The sequence below is a fragment of the Stegodyphus dumicola genome, chromosome X1 (assembly GCF_044657685.1).
Source record: "Stegodyphus dumicola isolate Sdum_Otavi_A_Nest chromosome X1, ASM4465768v1".
NCBI lineage: Eukaryota > Metazoa > Arthropoda > Arachnida > Araneae > Eresidae > Stegodyphus > Stegodyphus dumicola.
Window position 1 is genome coordinate 38,878,611 of NC_140780.1, and position 12,103 is coordinate 38,890,713.

At 31.2% G+C, this 12,103-nt stretch overlaps 1 protein-coding gene across 3 annotated transcripts in view; it reads left to right on the plus strand.

Annotated features, from left to right (window-relative positions):
• The window catches only part of LOC118183906 (phytanoyl-CoA dioxygenase, peroxisomal-like), a 101,666-nt gene that overhangs the window by 51,441 nt on the left and 38,122 nt on the right, over positions 1-12,103 (plus strand). The window lies entirely within an intron of this gene.

A 12,103-nucleotide genomic window follows, 5' to 3' on the forward strand; every position in this document is an offset into this window, starting at 1 on the left:
AGAATACAAGAATTGTTACCTAATGCTATTTATGTGCCATGTTTAAATCATTCATTAAATTTTGCAGTTATCTTTGCATGCGCATCTAGCTTGAAACTAAATCACTATTTTACAACTGTTTAAAGTATTTATGTATTCTTTTTAGCTTCCCCTCAAAGATGGAACTTACTGCAAAGCTTTAAATGCTCCATAAGACGATTGGTTGAAACTAGATGGTCTGCCCAATTTGAAGCAGTAAATGCTTTGCATAAAAATTATTTTTTATCAATTAAGCAATAAATACTAGAAACCTGCAGTTAGAAACAAAGCGAAGGCTCTGCACAATAAATTGGACATCTTCGAAACAGCTCTGTTCCTTGGAAACATCAAATTTGGACAGGGATTTTGGAACAAGCGAATGCAACCACCAAAACTTAACAAACCGTTGACTTGAAAATATCATTTGGAGTATAACTGATGATGTCTCTGTTGACCTTTGTTGCAGAAATAAGAGAACACTTTAACAAAATCGAGTTAGCAACAAAATACTTTTTTTCAAAGACGAGGATAGCACGAACACACACTATAAAGATGAACTTAAAAGAGCAAAGAGGATAAAGGTATTTTTTTTTTATGAAATCACTGAAAAGCAAATCACTTTAGAAGCAAAAGAAAGATTTAGAGCTGAAGTATTTAATGTAATATGTGACAATATTACTCAAGACCTTAAAAAGACAATTGAACATTACGAAGAAGTAAAATCAGCGTTTAAATATTTCTTCACCAAGACAAGGAGGAAATCAAAATATCAATTGACATTTTGTGTGAGAAATATAGGAGTGATATTGAAAGAACTGAAGAATATTTACAAAAAGAAATTATTCATTTTCAAGAATAGTGTAAACATTAAACAGAAACACGATTTATGAAAAATTTGAGGTTGTCCAGATGGCGAAAGCACCTTTTCCAAATATTCTAAGTCTATTGTAAATTTATTTAAGCACGCCCATTTCTAACGCGTTGAACGATCTTTTTCGGCCCTAAAAAGATTAAAAACATACTTAAGGTCTAATTTGAGTCAAGAAAACCTTTATGCATTGTCACTATTACATATAGAATATAATGCACTGGAAAAACTTAATAGTGATACTATCATACATCAGTTAGCAGATATTAAGTCACGAAAAAGACTATTGTAATTTTATTATGTTATATCGTAGAATGTTATTTTTAGTTTTACCTTTTTTATGCTATATTTTAGAATGTTGATTTTATTTTTAATATTTTTTAATGAGAATACTGTTTTGTTTTTTAAATTTTATATATATTTTTACAATAGAAATTAAACATTAAAATTTTGTTTCATTTGTTAATGGTTCCAAGAAACCCTCCTTGAATCTGTCATCGCCAAAGGTCCCAAATGAGCTTAAACTGGTACTGATGTCAGTGATAAAACATCAACTGCCATCATTTTATGCATTTATGATTAGTTATTTTGAAAGCTTGTTCCTCCCTTGAATTAATTTTAAAGAGAAATAAATTATTATTACAGTCAAAAGTCTTTAATCCACACGTCCATAATCCGGAATGATCTATAATTCGGACCTCAAAGCTACAAACTTTCTGCGCATGCGTAAACGCACAATGCGTACAATGCGTTTACGCATGTGCATAATATGTTTACGCATGCGCGTTTAATGTATAATGGACGGTATAAGCTAAGCTGAAATTATCTAATTATCTATTTCCGTTAATGTTGCAGATTGCGTTGTTCCTTAATCTTCGAATTGGATCTGGCTTATTATTTTTTGCAGACTGTTAGAGCAATTTTATAAAAGTAAGCTTGAACTTTCGATTATGTCAAAAAGAATTTCCGATTCTGGAGCTGCGAAAGGATCTACAAAGTGAAAGCATGTTTCGATGTCCATCAAACAAAAAGTAGAATTGCTACAAAAAATGGATAAAGGCATATCCTTTGTTTCTCTAACCATTCCGAAATCTGTTTATCAATTTCACGCTGCTCTGCGGAGGGGGGAAACATCAATGTGCAATGAACTGGAAGCGGATCTGTCAGCACTGTCCTTATCTTAGGGCAGATGTTTTTTTTTTATTCAGCTTATAATTCCTTACTAAATGTAGTATTTCATCTCGATGTACTCCGTCTTTGATATGATTTAAATCAAATTCCTCGTCATTATAAATATCACGAATACACATCAAATAGTTTTCTGGTTGCAATTTTCTAATTTCGACTATGCATAATGTATGCTTTATGCATGCGTGCATTGAAATAAATGTGTAGTAAACTAATGAATATTAAGCTTTTTTTTTTGTAAATATTGATACTCTTTAGATCATAATTGCTCTTTATTTCATAAATTACAGTTTCATATTTTTAATTTTATAATTTCTTCATGCCATCTTAGCAGATTTAAACTGATGATCTATAATCCGGAATTGCCGAAGTCCCGACGAGTCCGGATTAAAGACTTGACTGTATTACAGTTAAGAAAAATGCATGAGGGCATTGTACCCAAGTTTCATTTTCGCTCTGCTTGGGAAAAAAATTAACTCGTGCCTCTTTTCCCACCTTTTGACTTTTCACTGAGACTTTTTTTGTGGAACAGGTATAATATTATTATGTCACCATAGTAAAAAAATGTCTATGACCCAGGACTTGAAACCAACAGTGTGAGAATCAATCTGCTCTGATTACCTATCTGAATTGTCTTTCCTCTGTGGAATTAATTTTATGTGTAGAAAGAAACTAGATCAAAGCAGTGGAAAGTAAGCATGTTAAGCACAGAAAAAAAATATTTTATTGGCAATTTAGTGGGAATTTTCGACATGGCAATTACAGACCTAGTAACTGAACAAGAAAGAATGTTTCATCGCTATTGTTTCAAAGTTTTATCTATGAAAAGTTTTCAAAGGGTATCATTTTCTTTTAATTCCTTCATGAAAATATGTAACCTAAAAGGCACATGCCATTTACACAAATCACATTAACTTGTGAAAAGTATAGGTCAAATAAGTTTTGTATGCATACTGAGGAAAAAAGTGATTCAAAAGATGTTTTAAAGCAAAAGAAAAGTGTGCAATATAGCTCTATTGACAAGTCAAAAAAATATAATGTAATATATTCTAAAAGATAAATTTTATAATGCATAATGATATAAATTAAATATATAAAATAAATACATAAAACTCTATAATGAATAATGTTCATAACTATATAATAAATGCCAACACACATCACATCATGGTACATAACACTGCTAGGAAAGGAAGGATATTTGATTTGAAATATATTTTTTATATTTATTTGATAATGCAGAAGAGTAAAACATACAGATGATGAAAAGTTATGAAAACAAGTTATGCAACTTAAGAAACAGTAAGAAGCCCTTTAAGTTATTGTAATATCATAAGACACTGATTACCAATGCCAAAACAGATTTATTATGGGTGCCTTTGATGCAAGGTCACACACCAAAAAAAAACTTGATTTAGCAAATTTCTGAAAACAATAAAATCAAAAGTATTACAGTATCATATACATACATGTATATAAGTCCATAATCCGGACTCGTCAGGACTTCGGTGATTCCGGATTATAGATCATCAATTTAAATCTGATAAGGTAGGTGGCATGAAGAAATTATACAATTAAAAATATGAAATGGTAGTTTATGAAATTAAGAACAATTATGATCTAATGGGTATCAAAATTTACAAAAAAAAAAAAAAGGCTTAATATTTATTTGTTTACTTTATTAAACATTTCTTTCAATGTAAGTTGCTTCGTTTTTCGTGCTAATACTTTCTCTTTAATTCTATAAACAGGCATTCAGTTACAAAGTTCGACTGTTTAAGTCCTGTAATTGCTGTGTTGAGAATACCGACTAACTTGTCAATCGAAATTTTTTCATTTTCAGTAACATCTCTGTCACTTTCTTCACTATCGGAAGCGCGCATTAAACGTGCATGCGTAAAGCATACAAAAAAAAAGTTTGTGGCTTTGAGGTCCGGATTACGGTCTTTGTACTGTATTATTAAATTATTTTAATTACACATTAAGAAAGCAATTGTCTGATAAATTTTAATTTTGACATGAAAACTGAATTAAATCAAGAATGAGTGACTAAGCTTGTACAGCATTTTAAAACATATTTCATGTTTATACATTGGAAATAAATTGAGAGGAATTCCAGTTAAATGAAAGAGCTGGAAATATAGTCTATATCAGGATTTCTTAAACTTTTTTCAGTCGCGACCCTTTTTTATCACTGAGATTTTTTTCACGACCCCCAGGACTCCATAATATTTACAAAAATTTTGTGGGACCCCATAAGTATTGCACAAATCTGACACACACATGAGTGAAACTGTCAAATTTTCCACTTGCACTGTAATATACTATTGCTGTTTTAGGTCAACTTTAATTTCTAATTTTAAGACATAGAACAATGTGAAAATTTTAAATAAATAACAGACGAAATCACAGCATCACATGCAAAGCAAAGAAAATGAGCGTTTATATTTTAAAAAAGAATGTGTCGAAGCATTTTCATTTTTTTCTTTGTGTGTATTGCCTTAACGGCTAATGTTTGGAATATAATAACTGGCAGTTTGGCGACATTTTCGTAGGTGATTAAGGTTACTACCTAGGACTTTGGCAATAATGTGAGAAGTACCCAGTTCCAATTATGCATTATTTTGTGTGAGAGATGATGGATATGTCATGTGACATTTATGGACGAATCACAGTTCTTTAATCAGAAAAAGGGGAAATTTGGAAAAATATCTGCAGTTCTTTATAGCATTTTGTATTTAGCTTCATTGTGTGATGTGTGAAACGGTGTTGCTTAATTTTTGGATCCCATGGCCCTATCTAAAGTGAATTCGAAATTTGTATTGTGTTTATCTGATAATCCAAAAGAATTGCTTGAATGGTATACGAGTGTAGGATTAATTGCGGATAAGTATGAATGTTCAACATGTGGCAATGAAATGAGATTGTGTGAAAGGAAGGATATTACAGATAAGTTTGAATAGCAGTGCAAGAAATCTGGTGAAAATGGACATGTTGTGAAACGGAGTGTAAGGAAGGGTACGTGGTTTGCTGAAAGTCATTTGAGTATGGGTGAAATTTTATTAATTTCTTACTACTGGGTGAATAGACTGCCAGTTGACTACTGGATTTCGGATTTAGAAATTAGCAGTAGTACTGCAGCCGATTGAACTTAGGTAAGTTAGTATTTTTAATCATTTCAGGATATTATTTTTATGCATTGTTCTAAATGTAAGGAATAAATAAATTAATATGGTATTATTGGAAAATTGTTATTAGCAATGAATTAGTTTAAAGTAATTTAGATTTTAAGCTAATTTTTATTACTTTAATGTATGTGTTTATTTATATTTTAAGTAGTGTTTTTTAATTTAATTATATTTTAATTAAATGATAGTGATTTTGTGAATTATATGTTTGTAGCATTTTGGAATACGTTTCAGTAGAAGTAAACGTGCATGGAAATAATTTAAATATTTGACACTAAGTATTTGCAACCATTTTTAATGTTTGTGTTATAAATTTGCAGTGACGTTTATAATAGATAATTTAGAGAGAAAACTTTTTGGATATTTTATTTATTTTATACGTGCAAATGTTCATCTTTGGAAAGGGTGTATACTTTTTCGCGATCAGGTAATTTCATATATGTCCTTTTTACCGACTTTCAAGATTCACAAAATTTTCCTGCATTTTCGTGCAAATTTTTCTAATTTATGAGAAAAAAGCAGTGTACATGGATAAAGTCAAGAGTGTGCGCAATGCCATTTTTCTGCAATTCTGGGATGTTTTTTTAAGTGAAAATAGGTCGACGTGTACGTGGTTACCGTGTATGTGCCATTCTTAAAAACGCGGCAAGGAGTTTGTGATTCTGCACTTTCTTTCAATTTTGCAGTTAATATTCGTCATGATTAAGCACTTTTGTTCGATAAAATTTCTAGCATAAGCATAATTCGGCTAGCAGATTGTTGGAAAAAATGGTGAGTAAATAAATGAAAAGAAACCTGTCTTTACTTCGTGAAGACAAAATGGCGCGGAAAAAAAAAGTAGGAGGTTGCTGTAGCAGGGTTGGTTGCCAAATTTTCGCCAAAAATCGCCACATTACCATAATCTAAAGATTAACCACCTTAACTTTATCTGTTTTCAGATACATTATGTAAAAATATTTGGTAACTGTAAAATTATTATAATAAGTTAAAGAAATATCAAAACTGCTAAAAGATTTGGGGACCCCCTGCTACAGGTCCCACAACCCTCTTGGTGGTCTTGACCTACAGTTTAAGAAACCCTGATGTATAAAATACAGTCAAAATTATTCTTTTAGTACTTAAATTGATGCTTACCTTCTTCAAAATGAATATAAATATGATCTATTTATGTTACTTTAAAGGAAACATTATGTAATGCATAATTTTAATCACATTATCCGATGTTTACATTTTTTTTACATTGAGGTTAACTGACAGATTTGGCAACAATATAACAGGCTAAAAAAATGACAATTTTAAACCATGAATCCCGCATTACATTTCAAATAAAAAGCACACTTCATATTAATAATCATGCACAAAATTGAAATCAAATGTGAAATATAATTCTTTAAACTAATCATTTGTGATAATAACAATAAAAAATCACATCCGCATTGACTTACTGACTCGATAAGTCAGTATCTGTATATATGAAAACTATACACAGATACCGACTGCAATTCATTTTAACATATACAGACACATTCAGCAATTCATTTTGCACATATAAATCAATTTGTCATTAATTAGCAATACTTAAATGAAAATACACATTTTGCTGAAACATGAACACTTATTTTTTTAAAAGTTATGATGAACACTTATTTTTGTAAAAATTATGAAAACATACGAAGCTCAACTTACTTCAAAAGCGCACACTCCCGTGCTCGGAATCCATTCCAATCGATGAGAATTAATTATCCATTTTCTTTGTATTTCTTCATTTCTCGGGAAACAGAAGATACTAAAGTTATTTCTGGAACAATGTGAATAATTTAGTGCAGCATATCCACCCATATTTCTCAGAATTAGGTCGCAATCCATCAATACAAATGTAAACAACACAACGCTAAATCAATGTCCACTAGCAAAAAGTGCACTACATTTGGATACAACACAAATGATGAGTCAGCTCACCTTGCTACACCCTATACTATGATATAAATTGCTTCCCATCCAGCAGATCTAAAGAATTGCCCTTAAATTCTAAATACCTTGGGACATTTGAATTCTGTTTTCGAGAAAGCACAAACAACACAGCCAGCATATTGATTCGATCGTATTTGCCGCAGAATGATGGGTTCTGAGTGATCGCTATGAGAACGATCTATCACGAGCTTAGAGTGATCATTGTGTTTCAATTGAATACCAAAACGGAAAAATTAATTGCAATTGATGACGTATCACGACTAGCAATCACTAAATGTTTCTATTGAATGAGGCCTTTCAATGTAATTACACAGAATGAAAATGTTTGTAGGAGAGAGAAATATAATGAAAAGAGAAAACTTTAACCCTTTCAGGACGGTGTCCCATATACGCATTCCCTAAGAACATCTCTTACAGCCGGGCGTCCCATCCACGCATCACTACAGATTGCATTCAGAGGATGAGTTATGCGTATACGCATTTTAAGCTGGAACGTTTTCCTGAAGACCATTAGATGGCATCCTATATCTATTACTTCTGAAATGAACTGAGTTTTAGTTTCCTGACTTTGAGTTTCATATATTCTGCCTGATTTTGGTATTTTACTCATCAACTGTTGCAAGGGTGGGCTCTTTAAATCGCTGTATGCTAATATAAACATTTGCGTGTCTGATTTATATCCAATTCCTTTTTTTTATTATATTTTTCCCTCTACTATGTACGGTCTTTTAGGTTTACTATGTGGAGTTCTGTTACATTTTGTATTGCTTTCAGATATATTTTGGTTTCTTCTCTTTTTATTTCGGAAAGTCTCACCTCCAGTCTATTATGGTGGGAAGGCACTATTTATCAAAGGAAGAATACCCTTGTATGGTTAATGAACTATTTACTAACACATATGAGAGTGCTGATTCATTTTCTAAAGAGTTAGAAAGTGATACTTTTTCTAAGAGTTAGAAAGTGATACTTCTCCATGCTTCGAAATTTACCACAGTCTTCATTTTTAATTTTATTACTCCTTACTGTAAATAGTCTTTATTGTGTTGTTTTATTAATTTTAAACTTTATTGATGGATTTTATCAATTAAAACTTTGGAATAATTTGAATAGCGTTTCTGAAAATTATTTTACAAGACGAGCAATTATTTAAGTATATTTTCATGCAAAATAAAGGAAAAAAGGTTATTAAGTGCTAATTTTAACATATATAAGAGCTCAAGTAATAATCTAAAATGATACCAAAAATTACGATGCTAGAAGTGAAACCTTTTTTTTTTTTTTTTTTATAAAATTAGACTTAGCGATGCAAAACCCCCGTCCTGTTTGGTGACTGCCTTCGATTCCGTTCCGTCCTGCACAAGTGTCTTAAACAAAGGTAAACTGTCACAAAAGGGTGAAGAAATCATTTTATAAAAATGTATCAAAGAATTTTATGTAAAAGTTTGTAAACCTCCCAATGAAATTATTTTCAAAGTAATTTTTATGCTCTTAAATACTAGAAAATAGATACTCTGTTTACGAACTCACAGTAAGGATTTCCTTTAGTTCTAATTCCACCATTACTTTTCAAGCATGTGCATTTGGATTAATAATACTACAATATGTGCTAGAAATGAAGTTTTGAATTCATTAAAAGAAAATTTGTCTATTTTGTAGCCTCTTTTTCTTTACCATATTTTTAGTTTTTAAAGAGGGAAAAATTAATTCTTTTCTTTTAACAGAGTGCCACTTAATGCCACCTGACATTTATTTTGCATTGTTCCAAACTTTCATAATGTCATTGTGTAGCTATTTGCACTACAATACTATAAAAACTTATAAACAGGCACTACATTTGCCACACTATAAAAACTGACTCGCAAAGAGATGAAATGAAAAATCTTTACAAGTGTTGTTTTTAAGAATTCATGCCTGTTTGTCACTATTGTAAACTAATTAGCTCATTTCACAATATACAAACTAATTACCACGAAGTACATGCAAGTAAATGCAATGGCTGAATAGTTGTAGACAAATGAATTCTTATCATATCATATAATTTTAAGATTAATTAACTGGATAAATTCAACATTTATATTAAGATAATAGATAAATAAAATTTCCTGCTAACATTGCAGTTTACTCTCAGTGACAGTGCTTTTCGCTAGTGATTCGATACACTTTATTCCTTAAAAAAAAAGCTGTCTAAAAATGGTGTGTATCTACATGCTATTCAAATATCGGAATATAACAGGGTTAAGCTTGTTTTTAATGTGTTGGTAAAGGATTTTGATCTAGCAAAGCAGTAGGTATTTTGTATAGCACTGTTTGCTGTAGTTTGCCACCTTAGGCATTTGAAGGTCTGAACAGCCATGTCATCATTTACAGTTGTTAATGTGTCATCATTGCACAGAAGAGCCTAAGGGATTGTAGAACTAGGCCATCTTTTACTGCTATTAACCATTTCTTTTGTTAACTGTTACCATGCGTGTGAGGCAAGTCAGAAGAGGGAGAAGTGGCCTTGAAATGCAAATTTTAAAGTAATGTAATTTCTCAACTGTGTGGAAATCATTTAAATTTTGGTGAATATCATCTAATTAACACACCGACTGCCATGTGCATTTTACGTAGTTTGCCCATGGCAGCAACATGAATTTTTTATTATGTGATGTGTATTATCTTGAAATATTATCTCCATAAGATAATATGAGTTATGTGATCATGTCTAATGCATTTTTTGTGTAGTGGGTCACCAGTAACCCCCGAGGCGCTGTACACCATTTTTGTGATTATCAGTTGTTTCGCACTGTTGCGCTTCAGTTGCGAAGCAACAACTCCAATTTATTAGTCTTATTCAGTGCAGTAATTATAATTACTTTAATTATGAATTTTTACAATTGATTGCATCGCGAGTCACCGTTGACTCTCACAACAGTCAACATGTTGAAATTGAAGTAAGTAATAAATATTTCAGTTTCTTCAATTCATATCACCCAGGCTTTGGTATGACATAGCATTATAAACTGAGAGTTATCCAATGTATGAAAGTAAATGGCAGTAGAATGGTAGAATTACATTTTGGGCTGCTGCCAGCACATTGTTCATGTTTTGAGAAAGGCAAAGAATTGTAACCCTGTTCTTTGCAAACAGTCGTAACTTGAAGATTTAAAAATGTGAGTTTAGGGCCAATGAACAGCATGAATTTCTTTCTCTATAAAGATGTTTATTAATGAAGTGAAGGCATGAAGGAAATGAATCACTGATATCTGTGTTCAGTTTTTTAGTATTCTAGATTTATAAAAAGAAATATTACTTATTATGCAGTTGTGAAACATTTAATTTTTTTCCCTGTTCCACTTTTGATGAACCTAGCTTTGCCTTCAGAATAATTTTAAAAAGCCAGGAGTGACTTGACGAGTGAACTTATCTGTTTTTGTGAAGCTTGTGTCTGTTTTATTAATACATTGAATGTTTAATGCTTTAATTAATTTACTTTTGTAAGCCTTGTTTTATACATTGTGGTGAACGGGGAGTTTGTATGTGTTCAAAATAATACTAATACAGTAAAAGTTCAGAAATCCGCAAAACTTGGGACCAGAGGTTGTGCAGATTTCAGGACAGGAAAGATAAATCATAATATTCAGACTAAAAGTGCAAAATAAATAAGGCGTATTACATATATTTAATTAAATTATTATATACATTATTGCAATAACTTATTATATACATTAAATTATTATTATATATATAAATTGATTATATTATTAATTGTATTATAAGTACACAGCATCGAGGTTTGACTCATGCAAAGATTTCCGGTTTCGGATTCCAGTGTTAGAATCACTGTTGCTGTAAAATTTCAACAGCTTTTCATTATTTTTCCATATATCATAATACAATCATGTCACAATTCCATATGATTCTGCTCTAAACCGAGGAGTAGCACCTGCCTCCATCTTTTTCAGAATTGTCACTTTTTGCATTACTGTCAATGCAACGTGTTTATGTTTTTCAACGTTGCAAGTAGTAAAATCTTGAGTGCGTTTCTTATCTGTCATTGTATTAAAAAGGGCTGAAATTTAAAATATTCATAATTCTTCTTAATATCGGCAAAATATGCGAATAAAAAAAAAGGCAGTACTACATAATCTCGTGAAATAACAAAGCTCATGCAATGTGAATTGTGAACTTGAAAAAAGAGTTCAGTGAATCGGCTGCTTTTTTACTTCAGTGCAGATTAGAGGGGACATTGTGATAAAAACTTTTATCACAATGTCAATAATTTGGTATTTCCGTTATGACTCATTATTATTCAGTTAATTATGGCGTCATTATTCGGTAAGTGTTTTTTCTTCGATATTTCGCAATCAATGTTGCGGTTTCCGGAACCTGTAAACTGAATGTTTATATTTTGAGAGGCAACGCGGATTTTTGGTATTTGACTGTAATAAAAAGATGCAAAAACTATTACTGTGAAAATGCCCTAATAAAATATATATATGTAATATGTACATTGAACCAGCACCTAGTTAACTAGTAGTATCAAAATAATGGCACTTTTGAAGCTCTAAAGTTAAATCCAAAATTAAGGCCTGTGAGATAAAAAATATGTGACGAGCCAACAATCTAAAGATTTAAATCTGGAAACATTTATGTTATGTTTTTTTCACTTAACACAACAAGCCAGCAATCTAGCCAATGACCAAATAATTATCTAGAACATTTAGATGAACTACTGATCTTTTTTGCTTTGTCAATGTGTAAACTTTGAAAATAGCATCCATGAGTTCCAGAAAAAATCACAATGAAAAATGCCTGATTCACTTTTTCCATTGCTTGCAAAGATGTAAAGAGAATTACTTAACATTTCTGTTGACATAAATTGTGGCTG